At 37.8% G+C, this 14,183-nt stretch overlaps 1 protein-coding gene across 1 annotated transcript in view; it reads left to right on the top strand.

Moving 5' to 3' along the window:
* Nucleotides 1-14,183, top strand: part of ALPK1 (alpha kinase 1) — a 132,457-nt gene that overhangs the window by 10,709 nt on the left and 107,565 nt on the right. The window contains exon 2 of the mRNA XM_081303400.1: nucleotides 4,334-4,396. The gene's annotated coding sequence lies outside the window, so the exon portion shown is untranslated. The remainder of the gene's footprint in view (nucleotides 1-4,333; nucleotides 4,397-14,183) is intronic.

Genomic DNA, 14,183 nt, shown 5'->3' with positions numbered 1-14,183 from the left:
TTGAGTTAACCACAGGACATGAGTGATAGAGGACGCACCACCAAAATGATCACAATGCCACCAGTCTTGCTAAATCATTTCTGGATACACCTAGGCATCTCAACTTAAAGGCAAAAACCAGACTGCTCAATTATTATCAGACAAAGAATATTTCGTTAAACTTTAAAAGCTTTCACTTTATAAAACTTCATTATGAAGAAAAAGATATAAACATTTTGTGGTATTTATTTCTTAGTGGACCGTAAATAGTTCTTACTCTCTTTTTATCTGATTTTTGTCTGCAAATTTTCTATAATAATATTTTTATAATATAATAATGCAATGTTTAAAAAATATAGATTTAAAATTATTCATGTGATATATATGATATATATGATATATATATATATATATATATATATATATATATATATATATATATGATATATATCACAAAGAATCTTTATGACTTTTTTTTGGTGCCAGGAATGTAACCCAGGGATACTTAACCACTGAGACATATTCCCATCCTTTTTATTTTTTTAATGTATTTATTTATTCTAATTTGTTATACATAACAGCAGAATACATTTCAATTCATAGTACACATATAGAGCACAATTTTTCATGTCTCTGATTGTACACAAAGTAGATTCACACCATTCATGTCTTCATACATGCACTTAGGGTAATGATGTCCAGCTCATTCCACCATCCTTCCTACTCCCATTCCCTCTCCCTTCCCCTCCCTCTGCTTTGCCCTATGTAAAGTTCCTCCGTTCCTCCCATGCTCCCCCCCCACACCCTGATTATGGATCTGCATCCACATTCAGCCTTTGGTTTCTGGGGACTGCTTACTTTTCTTCACATGATATTCTCCAACTCTGTCCATTGACCTACAAATGCCAAGATTTTATTCTCTTTTAATGCTGAGTAATATGCCATTGTGTGTATATACCACAGTTTCTTTTTCCATTCATCTATTGAAGGGCACAATTTAGCTATTGTGAATTGTGCTGCTATAAACATTGATGTGGCTGTGTCCCTGTGTTCCTGTATGCTGTATTTTAGTCCTTTATGTATAAACCGAGGAGTGGGATAGCTGGGTCAAATGGTGGTTCCATTCCAAGTTTTCCAAGGAATCTCCATAATGCTTTCCATATTGATTGTACCATTTGAAGTCCCACCAGCAATATATTAGTGTGCCCTTTTCCCCACATCCTCATCAATACTTATTGTTGTTTGTATTCTTGATAACTGTCATTCTGACTGGAGTGAGATGAAATCTTGGAGTAATTTTGATTTTCATTTCTCTAATTGATAGAGATGTTGAACATTTTTTCATATATTTGTTGATTTATTTCATTCCTTTTTATTTTTTTATTTTGAGACAGGGTTTCACTAAATTGCTTAGGACCTTGCTAAGTTGCTGAAGCTAGCTTTGAACTTATAATCCTCTTGCCTAAGCCTCACTAGCCCTTTCATGTTTGAAATGCTTCTTTTTAACCCTTTTCAGGAGCCTGACAGCATTTGGTTGGCTGTCAATGCCTCTCTCTTGCAAGCCAATAGCCAGAGTATATGTAAAAGGAAATTGCATTAAAAAACAAACAAACTGAACAACAACAACAACAAAAACCCAAGCATTAGTTATTGTGCCACAGACAGACAGCAGAAGTTCCACAGTGTCTCAACAGAGCCATTTCCCCTAAATCACAGCTGACAGAGGAAATGTCTTTCTGGTCTGCAAATGCAGGTGCAGGAAGTAAAAGCTGAGTGCATGAACCAGCCCAGGCCAAGTTCCTTCCACAAGGCGCATCCCTTCAGATTGTCCCATCTGCTCCTTCTCAGCAAATCCACAGCTCATCCAAGGGCTGGCCTTTTATTGCACTGTGCAGGGAAGGTGGAGTCAGTAATTGAGACCAATCAGGATTTTCATCGGGGTGTGTTGGGAATGTAATGTTTATTTGGTGACCCAAGTGCAGATACCAAGTTAGAGTTGAAAATATGTCTCTGAAATTCAAAAGAGTTTGGGGAACATGATAATGGTCAATGAATATGTGGTATTTAAAACCATTAATTGAATGAAAAGAGGAGTGAGTGTAGAGGAAGAAGGAAAGAGAACTTGAGACAGAACTTTTGCATATTCTAACAGTAAGGAGTTCTAGAAGAGAAGAACAGCCAAAAAGGGTAAGAAGGAGTGATCTGTGATAGGAAAACCAAGAGAGTATTGTGTCCTGGGATAGAAGAGAGGAGGGAGGGCTGTGTGCTGTTGGTAGGTCCTCCGGGATGAGTGCTGTCTGCTGGATTTGTCCATCTTTGGTAAGGGCAACCTCAGTGGAGTCATGGGGCAAAACTCTGAAGCTTGTTAAGAGGAAATGAGAAGAGACAGTTCAAAGTTTGAGTAGAAACAATTTTCTCAGAAATATTGCTAAGAAGGGGCAACACTGCTGATGACAGTGAATTCAAGAGAATTTCTTCTGAGATAGAAGAAAGAATGTCATGTTTATAAATAGGATTGAGCCAAGGGAAAGCAAAACTTAATGAAGGAAGAGATTTGAGAGAGGAGGGAGAAAGGCTGACGCAATATCCTCAAGCAGACAGAGGTGGAATTACTGCATGAATGGAGTGCTTGGTTTTAGATGACTTGTGCGGTTCAGCTCTGGTATCAGAAGACAAGGCACAGTATGGGGTGCAGCTGCTGTTAGATTGAGAGTGGTGAGTGAGAATGTGTGGAAGGCCTCTTCTGACTGCTGAGGATGGGAGTACAGGAGGAAGGGAGAGAAAATGCAAATACTTCACATGAGTGGGAGGTGAACGGAAGTGCCCTGTGATTGCCTGGGAGCACTAATAGCACATGAATGGTGGAGGTTCAAGTTCAGGAACTGAAATGAAATCTGGGAAATATGGTTATTTCCACCCGCCTCCCCTTCCCCCGGCCCAATATTTTTATCTGTGCCAAATCTAGATTTAACGAGACTAGTGATTTTGCTGCCCAGGCTTTCAAAGACTAAAGGGGGGAATTTGAGAATATGGAGGAGTGAACATTGTTTGTAGTCACAGCTCAGCGTGTATGACCAAGGGAGTGAGTGGTGTGGGGTGAAAGATGCATCTTGGAAGAAAGCATTTATAAAAACAATGTTTTGGATCACTGCATGGTTATTGAATCTCCAAGAACAGGGTGGGATACGAGTAAGAGTTTTAGCAGTGACCCAGAAGCTAAATAATGCCCTGGGAGTTGGCACTTGACAGCAACCATGAGGGGCAGAGGGTAACATAATCTGGTGATATGAGTTTCAAAAGTGGGGATAGGGGAGTGTGGATTAAACAAGAAGGTGAAAGCAAGGTCCAGAGTGGCCATGAAGACCAGAGACTGCTCTCTCAGGGGCTGGAGGAGACTAAGCTGCTTCTTGCAAGGGCTGCAGAGAGGCTGTAAATGTAATCACTGTGAAAGTAATGTGATCAAGTAAATTCAGTGAAAATAAATAATTTTTTTGTATAAATGTCATACATGATTCCCTATATCTGGTGAGCCCAAGAGTAATAAATAGATTTTTTTTTAAGTCAGTGAGTGCAAGTCTGATTTTTTTTTTTTTTTTTTTTTTTTTTTAGTCAGAGGCAAGTCTCTTCATTCTCTGCATAACAAAATGACCAGATATTACCACCACTGATCGTTTAGATTTCTGGTGGTGAGATTTCTCTCCTACAGGATTAAACTGCTTCAAAAGTTGAAGGAGAGTTTTGGAACTCCTTCCTACTTAAGAGAGTGGCGGGGGAGACCAAAAAGCCTTTGACGTGACATTCTTCCTCCTTATATATCTGAAATAATGGATAGTGATGATACCAATTGCAACTTCACTCCTATTTGACCCAATTATGAGAAATACTGTCCTATTCATTCTCTTTTTATAAAAAGTCTTCTGTGTTTAATGGCTTTATCTTGACCAGGAACTTCCAAATAAGTAATGAATTGAAATCTAATGGCCACAAATTTTGGTAAGTTTTCATATAAGGATTTTGAACTGAGTTTCTTTTCTAATTATATAGCAATACATAGTCATTATGAGAAATATGAAAAGACAGGGAAATATTTTAAATACCTTTTAGAGGAAAGATGGTTAACATTTCATTGTATTTCCTTCTGGTTCTTCTTGAGTGATATTTTAAAATTATAGTAAGATAAACATAACATCAAATATACCATCTTAACCATATTTAAGTGTACAATTTGATGGTGTAAAGTACATTCAAATTATTGTGCTACTATCACTATCATCTATCCACAGAACCATTTATAACTTGCAAAATTGAAACTCTGTAATCATTAAACAATAACTTCCTATTTCTTTCTTCCCAGGGCCTCTGGGAATCACCATTCTACTTTCTGTGCCTGTGAATTTGACTACTTTGGATCCCTCATGTAAGTAGAATCATATAGTATTTTCCTTTTGTGACTAATTTCTTTCACTCAGCACAATGTTGTCTATATTAATCTATGTTATGTAGCAAGTGTCAGAATTTACTTCTTTTTGAGACTGAATAATATTCTATTGTATGTCTGTACCAATTTCATTTGTCTGTTCATCCATCAATGGAAGCATGAGTTACTTCCATCTTTAGGCTATTACAACCAATACTGTTGTGGACATGGTTATACAAATATCTCTTTGAGACCCTGCTTTCATTTCCTTGGGGTATATACTTGGAAATAAAATTGATGGATGCAATGATACTTCTGTTTTTATTTTTTAAGGGAAATTCCACACTATTTTCCATAGCAGCTGCACCATTTTATTTTCTTTCCAAGAGCATACAAGGGTTCCAATTTCTCCATATTCTCTTCCACACTTGTTATTTTCTGTTCATGATGGATGTGAGGTGGTATCTCATGGTGGTTTTGATTTGCAATTCTGCAGTGATTAATGACATGGAGGATCTTTCATGTTCTTATTAACTATTTTTATATCTTCTTTGGAGAAATCTCTACTCAAGTCTTTTTTAAATTGGGTGGTTATTGTGTTGTTGAATTGTGGGTGTTCTTCATGTATTCTGGGTATTAACTTCTTATCAGATATATGATTTGCAATTCTTTCCCATTCTACAGGTTTTTTTTTTCTTTTCACTCTGTTGATAGTATTATTTGATGCAAGAGGGCTTTAGTTTTGATGAGGACTATTTCTTTTCTTTTGTTGTTGTATCCATGAAATCATTGCCACATGCAGCATCAATGAGTTTTAAAGTTTTTTCTCTTACATTTGAGCCATTGATCCATTTAAGTTATTTTATTTTATATGTTTTGAGGTAAGGGTCCAACTCCATTCTTTTTCATGTGGATATCCAGTTTTGCCAATACCACATGTTGAAAAACTGTTTCCTATTGAATGGTTTTGGAAATCTTGTTAAAAATCATTTGAATATATATATGAATATATATGTTTTATTACTATATCTTTGTGGTAAGTTTTGAAATCAGGAAGTGTGAGTCCTCCAATGTCCTTCTTTTTAAAAATTGTTTTAGATATGCAGAGTCCCTTGAGATTGCATATGAATCCCATGATAGATTTTTCTAGCTCTGGAAAAAATTTCAGTAGTTTTCCATAATTTTTTTACATAGTTGCTATTACACTGTATGAACAATTTTATACTCTGTTTTTCTTAACATTATTATATATTTAAACCATTAAAAATAAACATTATTCCTTTTTATTCAAATACTTCATAAACATACTTTACAATCGACTATGTAAAGAGAAATGTACAAATGGAAGTATAATGAAAGCTTTGCAAATATTTTGCCTCAAATCACATGATTTCTGAATACTTTAAATGCTATAATTATAAACACGAGAAGAATATGATTCAAGCCATCTCAGAATATGAGACTACAATATTTATAAGTAGGAAGGAATAACAAACAGTGGTAATACTTTAAAAGACTTTGTTAAAGTTTATACTTATATTACTTTTAACTAATTGTAACTCTAGAATGTGTTTATTTACTCAGTGAATATTAACTGAATCTAAAGATTTTTGAAGCTCTGGGAATCTATATATAAATCATATAGGGTCATCACCTGCTGGGAAAGTGAATGAATACCAAAATGTAACAAAAGTCTGTGTCATGAACTTTTACTTTCTTATTTAGTCTTTGCATAAGTCCTATTGGGAAGTGGTATTAGCCACAATAGGGATGAGGAAATTAAAATTCACTTCCAAAAAGCTGACCAAGTCATTAGAGGTGACACAGATAGTGAGTGGAAAGGATAGAAGTTCAGGGTTGTCTGACTCCAAAGCTCACACTGTTTTCACTCCTCCAGTTTGCTTTAGGCACTTATGATCTCATATACAGGGCAGAAGCATAAATAGCTCTCTGTAATGTGAACAAAATATTCTAATAGCAATTATTCTGCCCTATTTGAGTTAAAAAAAAAAAGCTTTAGAGAATGTTGAGAATGTTTTAGTTAGCTTTTTCGTCACTATGACCGAAAACCTGGCGGGAACAATTAAAGGAGGAAAATTTTATATGGGGCTCTTGATTTCAGAGTTCTCAGTCCATAATGGCCAACTCTATAGCTCTGGGCCCACTGTGAGGCAGAACATTATGGCAGAAGTTCAGGAGTTTGGATTTGGTGGCAAAGAAAAGCCACTCAGAATATGGCAACAGCAAACAGAGAGTGTTTCGTTCACCAGGGTCAAAATATAAACCCAAAGGCATGGCCCCAGTGACCTGCCTCCTCCAGCCCCTCCTTGCAGTTACCACCCAGTTGATCAATAACTGTGGATTAATCCACTCATGGTTCAAGGGTCTCATCACCCAATCATTTCACCTCTGAAAATTCTTTCTTTGTCTAACACATGAGCTTTTGGAGGATACCTGGTATCTAAACCATAACAGAGAAGCAGCATTATAACCTAAGACCTGAAAACAGGATTTCATTAGATAAAAATTGTAAAGAAGAACATTCATTCATTCATTCATTCATTGTCCATTAATAAAAAACTTGCATTCAGTTTCTGCAGTATGCTAGACACACCATCAAATGCTGAGATACAGAAAAGAATGTTCAAAATACTGTAGAGACAGTTAAGTACCTGACTTATAACAGAGGTTGGTATCAAACTCTGGCACAGAGTTGAAAACTAATTGCCGGGGACACTCTTCCAGGGTACTAAGAAGAGCAAGTTCACAGTGGCAGAAGCTTCCTGGTGGCAGGTGGTGCTGAGCATAACAGATTAGATCCTCCATGTTGAGTTCAGGAGTTTGGATTTCAGCCTCTGGCAATCAGCCAGCAGCAATAAGTAGGGAAGTGACTGTCAATTCTGGTATCTTAAGAAGCTATCAGGTAGCAAATAAAGGATAGAGTATGAGACCTGGCAAAGAGACAGGTAGCAGGAAATTAAGAATCCAAACTGGAGACAGAGCTGAGCATTGTGGCACATGCCTGTATTCTCAACAGCTTGGAAGTCTGAGGCAAGAAGATAGCAAAGTTCAAAGCCAGCCTCAGCAACTTGGTGAGCCCCTAAGCAACTTGGCAAAATTAAAAAAAAAAAAAATTTAAGGGCTTGGGAATGCTCCTGGGCTCAATCCCCAGCACCAAAACAAACAAACTGGAGATAGAACATGGAAGAATCAGCAAGAAGAGGACCTGAGAGAGCAAAACCATATTTGCAAGGTAAAGTTGATCAGTTTTGTCATCTGTAGGATGTGTGCTGAGAACAATAGAGACTGCCGGAGTCTGGCTGGGCACAGAATCACGAGCCACTCAAGCAGGAACAAAACTTTATTTTTGAAAATGCCGCCAATACCCCATACACGTCTGGGAAGAAGCCGGTCCACCCACGCGGTGGTGTTCTACCGGAACCCCAGAAGAACTTCCTTCCCCGGGAATTCCCTCCTACTGTACTTCTCCAACCAATGGGAACTCTCCAGGAGTCCTGTAGCAAGCCGAGGTGAACAGCAGGAGTCCAATATCCATATGAATGCAAATCTTAACATAATCATATCATCTCAATGGCTAGCTGGCGTCACCTTACAACCGAAGGTGCCATGCATCATATTACTTGGCTGTGGCTCTTAGCAAGAGACAAGAGAACAGCATGAACAATGGCTTTGGATCTGTCCACATCTAAAAGCACTGCATTATTATTTTGAAGCAAAAGATCCATAAAGCATTAAGTAAAATATAAGTCTATTTTGACTTATCAGTATTTTGTATAGTATATTTAGCCATTCTAAAATACTCTAAATAGTTTCACTGACATCCCCCCACACACACACACATACACAGTTTAAACATGCCCCACGATGACATTGACACTACCCATTTGGTTAGCAGGCTCTTTCTCCATAGAAAGTACAGTTATAGCCGGGTATGATGGCTCACACGTGTAATTCCAGCAACTTGGGAGGCCAATGTAGGAAGATCACAAATCAAAGGCCACCCTAGAGAGACTCTTGACAAGTTGGCAAGATCCTCTCTCAAAAAACATAAAGGACTGGGGATATAGCTCAGTGGCGAAACAACCTTGGGTTCAATTCCCAGTAATAACAACAACAAAATACATAAGGACAAAATAAATTTTGTCATTACTACATTGAAGCATAGTTTTTGAGACAGTGGATTAGTGAATTTTTTTCTAAGATGAAAGTCAAAAGGATTATTTATACTGAAATTAAGCTCCAAAAAGATTACTGGTCAGGTAAATAATATGTTTTGCTATTTTCATACTTCATGAAGATTTCCATTCCTTCAGGTCTTTACTAAGTCTTGTAAATTATTTAGACCTGTTTTTCTCTGTAGAGTTCCTCGTTTGTTTTCTTTTTATGTAAAATTTTCCCATTGTTTTCATTAATAAGTAATATACATCTAGTTCAAGGTGGTATTGCTGATAATGGTGCTAATGCGTGCCACCAGAAGAGGGCAGCAGTGAGGTGCTGAGAAGAAGAACTAATTTTTTGGCTTTGAATCAGCTCATTCCCTGACCTCTTGGAGTTTATATTATAATAGAGAAGATAGACATTAAATCAAACTGTGTGATTATTGTACAGTTATAATCAAGAAAAACAAACAAAAAAGGAAAACAATCTACCATAGGGACCCAAATAAAGGAGTTTGGGCTCAACTCCAAAACTGGAAAATAAGTGGAATTGAAAATAGGACTCAAGAAAAACTCAAGTTCCTGCTGGAGTTGTAGTTCAGTGCTAGAGTGTTTGCCTGCTATGAGCAAGGTCCTGGGCCCATCCTCAGCACCATAGCATGTGTGTGACACACACACACACACACACACACACTAAACAAAATACACTTAAGTTCCTTTTTAAGATGTTGATGGGCCTTTCTTTCTTTCTCCCTCCCTTCCTTCCTTCCTTCCTTTCTTTCGCTGAGAATTGAACCCAGTGCCTCACACTTGCTAGGCAAGCGCTCTAACACTGAATCACAACCCCAGCTCCCAACATAAAGTTTTTTTTTTTTATTTATTGGTTGTTCACAACATTACAAAGCTCTTGACAAATCATATTTCATACATGAGAATCAAGTGGGTTATGAACTCCCATTTTTACCCCAAATACAGATTGCAGAATCACATCGGTTACACATCACATTTTTATATACTGCCATATTAGTGACTGTTGTATTATGCTACCTTTCCTATCCTCTACTATCCCCCCCTCCCCTCCCCTCCCATCTTCTCTCTCTACCCCATCTACTGTAATTCATTTCTCTCCTTGTTTATTTTCCCATTCCCCTCACAACCTCTTACATGTAATTTTGTATAGCAATGAGGGTCTCCCTTCATTTCCATGCAATTTCCCTTTTCTCTCCCTTTCTCTCCCATCTCATGTCTCTGTTTAATGTTAATCTTTTCTTCCTGCTCTTCCTCCCTGCTCTGTTCATAGTTGCTCTCATTATATCAAAGAAGACATTTGGTATTTGTTTTTTAGGGATTGGCTAGCTTCACTAGGCATAATCTGCTCTAGTGCCATCCATTTCCCTGCAAATTCTATGATTTTGTCATTTTTTATTGCTGCATAGTACTCCATTGTGTATAAATGCCACATTTTTTAATCCATTCATCTATTGAAGGGCATCTGGGTTGGTTCCACAGTCTACCTATTGTGAATTGTGCTGCTATGAACATCGATGTGGCAGTATCCCTGTAGTGTGCTCTTTTAAGGTTTTCAGGAAATAGTCCGAGAAGGGCAATAGCTGGGTCAAATGGTGGTTTCATTCCCAGCTTTCCCAGGAATCTCCATACTGCTTTCCAAATTGGCTGCACCCGTTTGCAGTCCCACCAGCAATGTACAAGAGTACCCTTTTCCCCACATCCTCGCCAGCACTCATTGTTGTTTGACTTCGTCATGGCTGCCAATCTTACTGGGGTGAGATGGTATCTTAGGGTGGTTTTGATTTGCATTTCCTTGACTGCTAGAGATGGTGAGCATTTTTTCATGTACTTGTTGATTGATTGTATGTCCTCCTCTGTGAAGTGTTTGTTCATGTCCTTGGCCCATTTGTTGATTGGGTTGTTTGTTTTCTTATTGTCTAATTTTTTGAGTTCTTTGTATACTCTGGATATTAGGGCTCTATCTGAAGTGTGAGGAGTAAAAATTTGTTCCCATGATGTGGGCTCCCTATTTACCTCTCTTATTGTTTCTCTTGCTGAGAAAAAACTTTTCAGTTTAAGAAAGTCCCATTTGTTGATTCTTGTTATTAACTCTTGTGCTATGGGTGTCCTGTTAAGGAATTTTGAGCCCGTCCCCACAATCTGTAGATCGGAGCCAACATACTTAAGTTTTTAATGGCCATTTTTTGTGTTTCTTTCCTCTGGTAAAAAAAATAAATTGGATAAAATAAAATTTACATATTCATGAAAATAGCATTGCCAAAAACTGTTCAGGTAGTTACAGCATGGCATAAAAACATGTTGCCAAAACTTAAAATGATTTACAATGCCATAAACCACCTGAACTGGACTAAACTTCAAGTCAGTCATCAACCGGTGACAACCTCAGCTGAGAATGTGTTCTCATGTGATCTACTGTAAATGCTGACGCCAAAGCTGAGAAACACTTGTGTAAATATAATTTCCTGCCACCTCTTGTTCACCCACCCTTACAGGCATTTCCACCATCCCTGATTCCCACTTGGCCCAGTCTGTGAGATCAAATCCATCCTCAATAGCCTTCCAAGTCTAGACTCCTTAGTTAAATAGGTTGCCTATAATTTTGATGAGGACTTTAGACTTTTGTTTGTCTCTTTTTCTTCAATCACATGCACTTCCTGGAACTGGGTTGATAGAGCAATCCCAGCCAAAGCTGAGACATTTCCCAGCCGACTATGATCAGACGAACCGTAGCTGGGCTTTGAGTAATGCACATCAATTCTTTTATTCATGCTTAATTGGTTGTCTTTCCAGTTCTCCAGAGCACCTGTTTCAACCCAGGATCTTTCCTTTCAAGCTTCATTCCTGCCACCCTAACTCCCAGATTTCCATCTATTTGATTTAGGATACTGGGTTATTTATGGAGAATTCTCAGATTTTCTCAAAATCCCTGGCCATTCTTTCCCCTTCCCTCCTGCCTGCAAGTTCTGCCTCTAATCCAAGCCTACTTTTTTCTATTTTCTTAAGCCTACTCTCTTCATCTCTTTTATGACTTTTTTCATTCTTCATATTTTCTTTCCTTTCTTTCTTTCTTTTTTATTTATTTGTTTTTTATCTGTTCTAATTAGTTATATGTTGACATCAGAATGCATTTCATTTTATTGTACACAAATCGAGCACAATTTTTCATTTCTCTGGTTGTCTTTCTTCCTTTCTTTCTGCCCTCTGACATCTCCTTAGCCTACAGAAATATTCAAATCTAATAATTCTTAGGAAATATTCATTGCCCTTGAGATTGTTAGTCCATTTCAAAAAAAAATAGTATGTATATTTATTCTTTTCACTTACTTGTTTAGGGACTAATTTCTTCTGGTCTGTACTTTCATGACTACATACAAGATCAGCAAGAGCCTTCGAATCCTCTGATCTGGTTGCCTCTTCCTAGCGTTTTCCCTGGGTATCCGGTAGAACTGGTTGCTATGCACAGTATCAAGTCTTTGCAATGTCAAGATTCTCACATTTCTAAGAGATTCCTTTGGAGACTGCTTCCCTACTCTCTGGGCTTTGTGTAGAGGAATTCTTGAAAAGTCCATATCTTTTTCATATCCCATCTTTGCCTCCTTTGATCTCAGATATTGATCCAGGGTTATGAATACTAACTTCATCTCCAATTCTAATCTTTCCTGAGCTTAACTCACATTTCCCACCTCTTCAGAGAGCTCAGTCTCTCTACATGTTCCCATGGGGATCTTCAACAGCCTGAATTTGAACTCATCATCTCTGAGTGGGGATTCCAGGTATACTGGATTGTGGTCATGAACTGCAAAACTCTGTGCATCTGCTTTTGCTGTGGTCCCACCAGTCCCGTCTGTCTGACATGCATCTCTTTGCACAACCATCCCTGTTCTGTAGATCTGGTTTTCCACAAGCTCACTCTTTGGAGTCCCTCCATCCCTCATGTTTAACTCCTGTCTGGTCTTCTGAATAAGGCCTACCTTAATTAAACCTCTTCTTCCCTGAACAATTAGTCATTCTTAGTCTTGTCTTGAAATTCAACTGTACCTGATCACCTTTAGTCTCATATTTGAGATACACCTGTCTCTGTCATCTCTGTTAAACCTGAGCACGAAACGTTCTGGTACTCTCATTCATTCTTATAGCCTTTATGGACCTTGTACAGAGGGTGCAAGTACTGAGGAAGGTTTGTTTAATTTATATTCATTGATATTAAATTAATTTAAGAATTTGAAATTTTGAACAGTGTGAAATTTATAATATGTAGGCTATAAATTTGGGAGACTATAGAAAGTTTAAAAAAAATAAAGAAAAGGAAAGAAATTTATACCAATAAAATTAACATTTTTGTTTTGTCCTATTTCAGTTGAGATGGATATTTAGGAAATTCATGAAGTTTGTTTTGTATGATGCTTATTTAGGGTGATGAAATTCTTGGAAATTAAGAGTAAATTTGTCAGGGTGTGGGGTTTGATTTTTACTCTCCTCACAAGCCAGCCTTTTATTGTTTCGTGGATGTTGGCAAAAAACACAAGCCTCCTTAGTCAGAGACAAAGGATTTTATTACTCATAACAACAAGCAGCATAAGATACCATGTTGATATCAGCTCCTCTTGTCTTCCTATTCCTGTAGGAGTGATAGTGGTCCAGTGGATGCTGTGCATGCAGGAAATGGGTTTGTGTTGCAGCAGAGAAACATTTAACTTTAGGAACCCGCTGCTTTTATAGCAAGCTTGTTCTTTGTCCCAGAGGGAGGCATTACCTTATCCCAAAATTCTGCTACAGATATAATCCTAATATATGACTCAGAGAACAGGGCAAGAAGTTGGGCCTGATATTCTTGACACACCCCACAATTTTCAGAGATATTCATGATGAATTTCCTAGCCCTAAAACATTCTGTGAGTGTAAGGATTGTGGTTTCCTGACGCATCAGAAGGACTCAAATACTTGTTGAATCACATCAATTAATTAATGAAAAGGGGAACCATTGAAGAATGCCCTCCAAATAAGGGCAAATAGGGTGAATTCCTTAAGGGAACAATTCCATATTTCAGACCTGATCAAGAGGAAAAATCAGAAGGATGATAAGAAGTACCTGGTTTTATAACAAAGTAACTTCATGGCTAGTTTGTCTAGGCCTCTCTATGAGAAGTACTCAGTGATTAAGTCCAACTAACCTCAGGGAGTGCCTGTATCTCAATAAATTAGTACTGTGGTAACTATGGTTCTCTCTATATGCAACTGTTTGCCACTGAATTTCAAAAATGGGCATTCAGCTACTTTACCTGAGTCTCAACCTTTGGGGACAGGGAAAGAGTAGAAACTGAAATTTAATGGAAAATTCAAGAATTATCCTCCAAAGTAAAATTTGATGGCCTTCTTAATTTCTGAAGGAAAATATGACAAATCCTAATACATAGACGCAGGCATTGTTGATTAAACATGGCTTCATTTAATGTCCACCCAGAGGATCAGTTCTGATCAGGTGGCATTTGCCAACCTAAGCTCCAGGAAGAGGATAAGTTTCATGTAGGGCTTCTGAAATAGTGATGGACTAGGGAGGGGCAGGAGACTTCTTTTCGGTG

This window comes from Spermophilus citellus, assembly GCF_964194105.1.
Source record: "Spermophilus citellus genome assembly, chromosome: 8".
In the NCBI taxonomy this organism is placed as follows: domain Eukaryota; kingdom Metazoa; phylum Chordata; class Mammalia; order Rodentia; family Sciuridae; genus Spermophilus; species Spermophilus citellus.
This window is presented reverse-complemented; position numbering and strand designations above follow the sequence as displayed.